Genomic DNA, 9,243 nt, shown 5'->3' on the forward strand with positions numbered 1-9,243 from the left:
GTAGTTACTGCAATCCAGGCAACCACCCTTCTCACACAGGGACAAGAACCCCCCTTTTCCAGTCAGGTGGGATGATACCTGTCTCTCCAATGGAAAAAAGATTGCTTGTAACGCCCAGGATGACAGCCTTACCATGAGCCTGAAGAAGTTCACCATGGGTGCCACTGATCCCTGCACCCTTCCATACCCCCAGCTCGTTCACCATCTGTGCAATTTCAGTGAGATTGGGTGGTTCACAGCCAATCAGAGGATCAGCCCCTAGAAAAGCAGACCCAACGATGTCCTGGATGCTCAGCTTTAAACATCTGTTCAAAGCATCTGGCCCAGCAGGTCACAATGGCAGTGTCATCCATAAGGAGCAGGGCAGGTGATGGACTGAACATCAAGCTACAAGAATCTAAGTAAACGTTACTCATTTTGTTGAGGCAATAACAGCTCTTTAGTATTGTACTGATTTGAGATTTACGTTTTAGTTGTTTGCCTGCCACTTTTTGAATGAACCACTTTTTATTTTTCTATCCATGCAGTCAGTCCTGCAACAACACATAATACAGTATATCACTGATGTGTTTCAATGAGCAATCAGAGAAAGATGGTGCACATACACAGAACAAGTATACACAAGCAAAGTTCAGGAACTACCACCACCACCAGTATTTCATTTCAACATTTCACCTAGAACCTGATATTCTTCATGACGAAGTTGTATGGGCAATTAAACAGCTGGCCAACTGAAAGGCACCAGAATTCCATCAGAGCTCTTGAAGCCAATAATGACACTTAATACAATTAAGGTTTAATTTCTCCTTAACTGAGGGCTTTATTTAAGGGTGTTGCACAGAATTCCTTAAAAGGTTTCCATAGTTAAGGAAAAGCTTTAAAGGATTTACTGCATTGGAAGACATTTTACAGCAATAAAAATGGAATAGTTTCCATGGAGATTTATTTGTTTGCACTCACGCCTGTTTGTGATACTGTACCTGTTATCACCTCCAGAATTAATTTCATTGACAAAAATGTTGACAAAATTATGTCCTGATGAAGGGTTTTGACAGGACTATAACTAAAACAAAAAAAGTGGCTAAAATATGCTTTAATGGCAATGATGAAGTTAAACATACGATTTGTCTGACAAATAATAAAAATAAAAAATAAATAAAATAAAAAGCCAGAATTTGTCACCACTGCATCCTTATCTGATGAAATTTAGACTGTTTCTGCTGGTGTATTTTTTATTTCTTGACTAATAACCAGTGAGTGGGGCATATGGCAATAAACTTTGCTGAATGGTTGACCACAAGTACTGGTGCTAACTCGGAAGATACATGGAAATACTGGGAAAAGAGAAGTAGTGGAGGAAAAATCATGCAGATGGAATTATTATTGTATCTTAGTTACATTAAATGCATTTTTGCTTGTATCTCCATATTCCTGCATCGGAAATTTCGATCGATAACCGATGTACAAACCGATGTACAAAGACCTCGCTGGAAGCCAAGATCACCAAGCAGAAATTATCCTGTTTTGGCCATGTCATAAACAGCAATTCAGTCAAGAAGGTACTCGTGGAAGCAGAAGAAAAGGTCAACCAAGAACTTTCTAGATCAATACTGTCAAATCTATTACCAATATGAACATGGACGAACTCAAAGAAGCAGTGGTCAACAGAACTGTGTGGTAAGAAATGTTCCCTAGAATGATTATTTCTTATTTAAAATGCAAATGCACATAATTACACTATTGACCACTGCTACCGCTGTTTTTATTATTTAATTCATTTTGTTTTCGGCAAAAGTTCTGAAGTTGCATTCCCCTAATCCTATTTTTCCCAATGGATTTGTGTATTTTAGTATGCAATTTTAGTGAATGCAAGTTTTATCAAGAACACATTGGTTGTGTTGTAGCAGATCTGACTGTATGTAAAATGTTTCTAAAATGTAAAACTGCATTTCACGACATAATCACACTATTCACATATGAGAATGTTTTGCATTTCATGCATGTGCTGAACTATTTGACTGCTCTGCCATATACCTGTGCCTTATGCTTTGGCCTTACGTACTCTCAGTTTGAAGTACCTCAACAAACACTTCAAATGATCAGAAAAAATCCTGATGGGACTTGATACAAGGATGTCAAGCATGAGTACAAGGTACATTGGAATACAGAAGTCTAATTAAATGAATAAATAGTTGCAAATGACAGCCAGTTTTAATAGCTGTAACTGCTCTTCAGTATTGAAGTGATTTAAGGTTTAGATTTTTGCACATTACTTTTTTTCATAATAAAAATTATGCCACTACTCCAACTAATTATTAATCCTCTTCCAGAAGGAGGTGCTGTTTCCCGCATTTTCCTGGTAACATTTGGACACAAAGTAGCGCAGTGGTCATGAATTGCTTTATAAGGAATTATAGTAAAAATTAAATGAAAATGACAGAAACTTTTCTGAATACAGTAAGTTTCCTTTTTAGACACATTCATTCATTCAAAAAAACAGCACCACATTTTGACTGTGAAACGTGCAGTGCTCGTGTTTATTTAGCAAAGTCAAAGCCTTTATGAAAATCTATTTGAAGCAGCCAGCGCTGATATTATGGCAAGCATTTGCATGAACTGTGAGTAACTTACCAATGGCAGAGTTCAATCGATGCCCGAAGCATTGTAGTCTTGTCCATCCATTCAACTCAGCGGCTTTGATGATATTGGTCCCGCTATCTGTGGTGATGCAGACCTGTTGCTCGTCGCTGAGTCCCCAGGAGGCGAGCGCATCTGCAAGTCCGGCTGCAATTGCTTCGCCCGTGTGATCCTCTGGAAAGTAGACCGTCTGGAGGCATAAGCTGACAAGATTCCAATCTTTGTCAATAAAGTGGACTGTCAGGCTCAAGTACTGTTCCGAGGTTCGACTAGACCAGAGGTCAGCTGTGGTCGCAAAATACGACACTGACTTAAGTTGCTCCTCCACCCTGTCCCTAACTTCACTATAAAGTGCAGGTATAGCTGTGCGTGAAAAATATTTTCGACTAGGGAGCTCGAATCGGGGGTCAATGACTGACATAATTTTTCTGAAGCCCACGCTATCCACCATACTAAATGGCATCATGTCCTTAGCCAAGAAGTTTGTAACAGCCCTAGTAATGTCTTTATGACGTTTAGACTATTTGTCATAAGGTAGGAATTCAGCCATCTGTGTTTGCTTCATTGACTTCTCTGGTTTGGGTGTCGGGGAGGGGGATGGAGGTGGTGGTGATGGCTCGGGGACAGGTTGGCTTAAACTTTTATGATGCCTCATCTTCTGACTCTCAGTATGTTCTATCGGGTGGAACTGCTTCAAATGGTGGAACAGATTTGATGTGTTCCCGCTGCTAGTCGGCACCACTCTCCGGCACATTTTGCAGAGCACCGAAACCTGAACTTAAAAAGCCGAATCACCTCCACACCACTGAATTAGTCTTATCAACTATTTTGTCTGCCTTCTTACTATCTGTATTGCGGTCAGGGGTACTCATTTTGTTGCTAAAACTTTCCACGATGGAGCTTAACCAACTACTGCTGAGCGCTGGCAGCGTGTCTGTGATGTACGTCATCACGCAATTCTGTTCTGCTCTTTCTGACGGCTGAGCACTGAACATCATTCAGTGACAAATGCTAATGTATAAAATTATATATATATATATAGTATATATATATATATTCAAATGTATATCGAAATATCGGAAATGTGTTTAAAAATCGTATCACCGTTATTGAAAAAAATTCTATCGCGATATATATTGATATCGAAGTATTGTCCAGCCCTAGTGTTGAACAAATTCTAAAAAGTGTGAAAAATTGAAGTAATTTTTTAAAGTTGATGCAATGTTTAGTTTTTCACAGTGTATACAGTAGCTGGTGTGTGTTGTGGCCGTGAAAGAAAAGGTACCTGGCCAGGGGTAACTTTCACGAAAGCAATCAATCTTAGTGGATAACGAACAAGATAATGAACAACGTAAATAAAGAATAAGTGTGGTCTATATGCATTTACCAAAACTAAGTAGTACTTTGTTGGTTCCTCCCCAGCCTCCACATAAGAAAATCAAAGACTGTCGATAACAGGAACATCGATCCCATGTATTTCAATGGTGAAACATGTTCTATGATTGTCACACCAGACATAATCAAATGTAAATAAAAAATATGAACTAATTAGAAATCAGTAAAAACACAGCAAAGCAGCCAAAAGTGAGACAAAAATAAATCCATTTGTTGAAAATATAAAAATAGGCTCAAAATGTGATGTACAAAAAACAATGGTGAGCAGCAATAAGAAAAGGAGGTAACACTTCTCAAAATAACCCTTAAAACAACTTATTGAGGAGGTGGTCAAAAATATATTTTAACAAAATAATTACTGCAATGTTGTGCAGCATACTACACATAACAAAAATAGCACAGCAACATTCTGGGGGAAATTTTAGAGCTCCCAAAAACTGGTGTAGGCATCAGAATCACATCTCTACAGCAGTGTTTTCTTTGGTGTGCGGTGTTACACCTCTACTCAGCCACGGTTTGGGGATTCAAAACTGGAGTCAGCAGGTATTCACTAAGAGGATACCTGCTGTCTCCCAATAACCAGTCACCAGTAAACGTACCATCCTTTGCCATCTGACACACTCCAGTAAAATTTACGCATCATGTGTACTCCCAGACCTCTCATGGAGCCGACATGTTATCGTGGTGGAGGGGTTTGCGTGTTCCAATGATCCCAGGAGCTAAGTTGCCTGGGGCTTTATGCCCCTGGTAGCGTCACCCAAGGTAAACAGGTCCTGGGTGAGGAACCAGACGAAGTACGGCTCGCAAGACCCCTAATGATGAACAAAATATTGGATCCACGATTTCCCTTGCCCGGACACGGTTCACCAGGGCCCCCCCCCTGGAGCCAGGCCAGGGGGTGGGGCTCGATGGCGACCGCCTGGTGGCCAGGCCTGCACCCATGGGGCCTGGTCAGGCACAGCCCGAACAAAGCATGTGGGTCCCACCTCCAATGGGCTCACCACCTGGGGTCGGGTGCAGTGTGAGTTGGGCAGTGGCCGAAAGCGGGGACCTTAGCGGTCCGATCCTCGGCTGCAGAAGCTAGCTCTAGGGACATGGAATGTCATCTCTCTGGTGGGGAAAGAGTCTGAGCTGGTGTGCGAGGCTGTGAAGTTCCGACTAGATGTAGTCGGGCTCACCTCGACGTGCGGCTTGGGCTCTGGAACCAGTCTCCTCGAAGGGGGTTGGACCCTTTTCCACTCTGGAGTTGCTCACGGGGAGAGGCGCCGAGCTGGGGTGGGCATACTTATTGCCCCCTGGCTGTGCGCCTGTACATTGGGGTTTACCGCAGTGGACAAGAAGGTAGCCTCCCTTCGCCTTCAGATGGGGGGATGGGTCCTGACTGTTGTTTGCGCTTATGCGCCAAACGGCAGTTCAGAATACCCACCCTTTATGGAGTCCTTGGAAGGGGTTTTGGAGAGCGCTCCTCCTGGGGACTCTCTTGTTCTGCTGGGGGACTTCAATGCTCACGTGGGCAATGACAGTGAGACCTGGAGGGGTGTGATTGGGAGGAACGGCCCCCCTGATCTGAACCCGAGTGGTGTTTTGTTGTTGGACTTCTGTGCTCATCACGGATTGTCCATAATGAACACCATGTTCAAGCATAAGGGTGTCCACATGTGCACTTGGCACCAGGACACCCTAGGCCGCAGTTCGATGATCGACTTTGTGGTCGTGTCATTGGACTTGCGGCCACATGTTTTGGACACTCAGGTGAGGAGAGAGGCGGAGCTGTCAAACGATCACCACCTGGTGGTGGGTTGGCTCTGCTGGTGGGGGAGGAAGCCGGTCAGACCTGGCAGACCCAAGCGTAAAGTGTGGGTCTGCTGGGAACGTCTGGTGGAATCTCCAGGCAGATGGAGTTTCAACTCCTACCTCCGGTAGAACTTCACCCATGTCACGGGGGAGGCGGGGGACATCGAGTCCGAATGGGCCATGTTTCGCGCCTCCATTGTGGAGGCAGCTGACTGGAGCTGTGGCCGTAAGGTGGTCGGTGCTTGTCGCGGCGGCAATCCCTGAACCTGCTGGTGGACACCGGCAGTGAGGGATGCCGTCAAGCTGAGGAAGGAGTCCTATCATGCCTTTTTGGCCTGTGGGACTGTGGAAGCAGCTGATGAGTACCGGCGGGCCAAGCAGAATGCAGCTTCGGCGGTCTGTGAGGCAAAAACTCGGGTTTGGGAGGAGTTTTGCGAGGCCATGGAGAACAACTTCCGGACGGCTTCGAGGAGATTGTAGTCCACCATCCGGCGTCTCAGAGCGGGAAAGCGGTGCAGCATCAACGCTGTTTATGGTGGGAATGGTGCACTGCAGACCTCCGCTCGGGACGTTGTGGGTCGGTGGAGGGAATACTTCGAAGACCTCCTCAATCCCACCGACACGCCTTCCAATGAGGAAGCAGAGTCTGGGGACTTAGGGGTGGACTCGCCTATCTCTCAGGCAGAGATCGCTGAGGTGGTTAAAAAGCTCATAAAAGGACCAGAGGGTGTGTTCCAACTATAAGGGGATCACACTCCTCAGCCTCCCTGGTAAGGTCTATTCGGGGGTGCTGGAGAGGAGGATCCGTCAGATAGTCGAACCTCGGATTCAGGAGGAGCAGTGTGGTTTTCACCCTGGCTGTGGAACAGTGGACCAGCTCTCGGCAGGGTCCTGGAGGGTGCGTGGGAGTTTGCCCAATCAGTCTACATGTGCTTTGTGGACTTGGAGAAGGCATTCGACCGCATCCCTCAGGGAGTCCTGTGGGGTGTGCTCCGGGAGTATGGGGTGCCAGGCTGCCTTATAAGGGCTGTTCGGTCCCTGTACAACAGTTGTCAGAGCTTGGTCCGCATTGCCGGCAGTAAGTCGGACTCGTTCCCGGTGAGGGTTGGAATCCGCCAGGGCTGCCCTTTAACACCGATTCTGTTCATAACCTTTATGGATAGAATTTCTAGGCAAAGGAAGCCCGACACCCCATACTCCCGGAGCACCCCCCACAGGACTCCCCGAGGGACACGGTCGAATGCCTTCTCCAAGTCCACAAAACACATGTAGGCTGGTTGGGCAAACTCCCATGAATCCTCCAGAACCCTGCGGAGAGTATAGAGCTGGTCCACTGTTCCACGGCTGGGGCGAAAACCACACTGCTCCTCTTGAATCCGAGGTTCAACAATCCAGCGGACCCTCCTCTCCAGAACCCCCGAATAGACCTTACCGGGGAGGCTGAGGAGTGTGATTCCCCTATAGTTGGAGCACACCCTCTGGTCCCCCTTCTTAAAGAGGGGTACCACCACCTCGGTCTGCCAGTCCAGAGGCACTGCCCCCGATGTCCACGCGATGCTGCAGATGCGTGTCAACCAGGACAGCCCCACAGCATCCAGAGCCTTAAGGTACTCCGGGCGGATCTCATCCACCCCTGGGGCCCGGCCACTGAGGAGCTTTTTAACCACCTCAGCGACCTCCGCCCCAGAGATAGGGGAGTCCACACCCAAGTCCCCATACTGTGCTTCCACATTGGAAGGCGTGTTGGTGGGATTGAGGGGGTCTTCAAAGTACTCCTTCGACCGATCCAAAACGTCCCGAGTTGAGGTCAGCAGCACCTCACCCCCACCATAAACAGTGTTGATGTTGCACCGCTTTCCCGCCTGGAGCCGCTGGATGGTGGACCAGAATCGCGTCGAAGCCATTCGGAAGTCGTTTTCCATGGCCTCGCCAAACTCCTCCCATACCCGAGTTTTTGCCTCAGTGACCACCGAAGCTGCACCCTGCTTGGCCTGCCGGTACCTGTCAGCTGCCTCTGGAGTCCCACAGGCTAAAAAAGCCCAATAGGACTCCTTCTTCAGCTTGACGGCATCCCTCACCACTGGTGTCCACCAGCGGGTTCGGGGATTGCCACAGTGACAGGCACCAACCACCTTACAGCCACAGCTCCAGGCAGCCTCCTCCACAATGGAGACGCTGAACAAGGCCCATTCGGACTCAATGTCCCCCGCCTTCCCCGGGACATGGGAGAAGTTCTGCCAGAGGTAGGAGTTGAAACTCCCCGACAGGGGATTCCGCCAGATATTCCCGGCAGACCCTCACTATACGCTTGGGCCTGCCAGGCCTGGCCAGCTTCGTCCCCCACCAGCGGAGCCAACCCAACAAATTACATTTCCAAAGTAATCTTCCCAACTCTGCTCAAATGGCATAAAAGTGTGTTATAACATCGAGCCTTTTCGAACATTTGCACTAATTTAGTCGACATTATAGATTTATATTGCAATATTGACCTCTTACTGTCATGACCTGCTTGTCCGATCCTCCTGTGTGCCATGCCCCCCTCGTTACCTCGCGTTCATTTCCGATTGTGATCACTTGTTGCCTGTTATTTTCGCCTTGTCCTGTGTATTTAAGTCTGCATCAGAGTTAGTTTCCCCAGATCCGTCATTGATGTTCGTCGCCGTCTGCCCTGTGTTTCCCCTAATAAAACCTCGTTTCCTGTGTCCTCGCCTGCCTGCCTCGTCCTTCCCCGCTTCCTGCTTGTTCGCCGACCAGCGATCATAACACTTACTATATAAGCAGCATTATTGTTATCCAAAAAAGAGCGTCAAACGTGTTTTTTATTTTCATCCATTTTGGCGGATCTCCATGTCTCTGTGACAGGACAGCAGACCAAACTTGAAATAAAGAACGACGATCTTAAGTACTAGATAGCGAACTACTTAGCATTACGAAGCTTTCGAGAAAGCCACCTGAGGGAATAATTATATATGGGGAAATTGAGGGAATGATTCTATAAGGCTGTAACTAATCAAAACGTAGACGGAAGGTGTCACGCCCACGGAGGCGGGACGCGACAGGTGTAGCTCATCCACAAAGGACTGACTGCCTTTATAAGCAGAACGGGACCCGCTATGAGCTAATGATTTGCAGCCATACCAAGCGTTTCTCTCGTCTCTCGTCTGCCCTCTTCTCCCATCCTTACCTGTTATCCTGTTGTGCGACCCTCACCCTCTTACCTTCCCTCCTCAGACCCGTTCCCGTACCTGACCTGCCTTCCCCGCTGAGCCCGGCATCTCCTGATCCCCCTTCCTTGTGTGTCCCGGTCTCGTGCTTACCTGTCAGACGGATCTCCCGGATAACGAACCCAGCTTACGGACAACGACACCGATTCCTGCTCGCCCCTTCGGTCCCGTGCCATCGGATATCTCCCGGAGA

Source organism: Paramormyrops kingsleyae, chromosome 1, assembly GCF_048594095.1.
Source record: "Paramormyrops kingsleyae isolate MSU_618 chromosome 1, PKINGS_0.4, whole genome shotgun sequence".
Classification (NCBI taxonomy): Eukaryota; Metazoa; Chordata; class Actinopteri; order Osteoglossiformes; family Mormyridae; genus Paramormyrops; species Paramormyrops kingsleyae.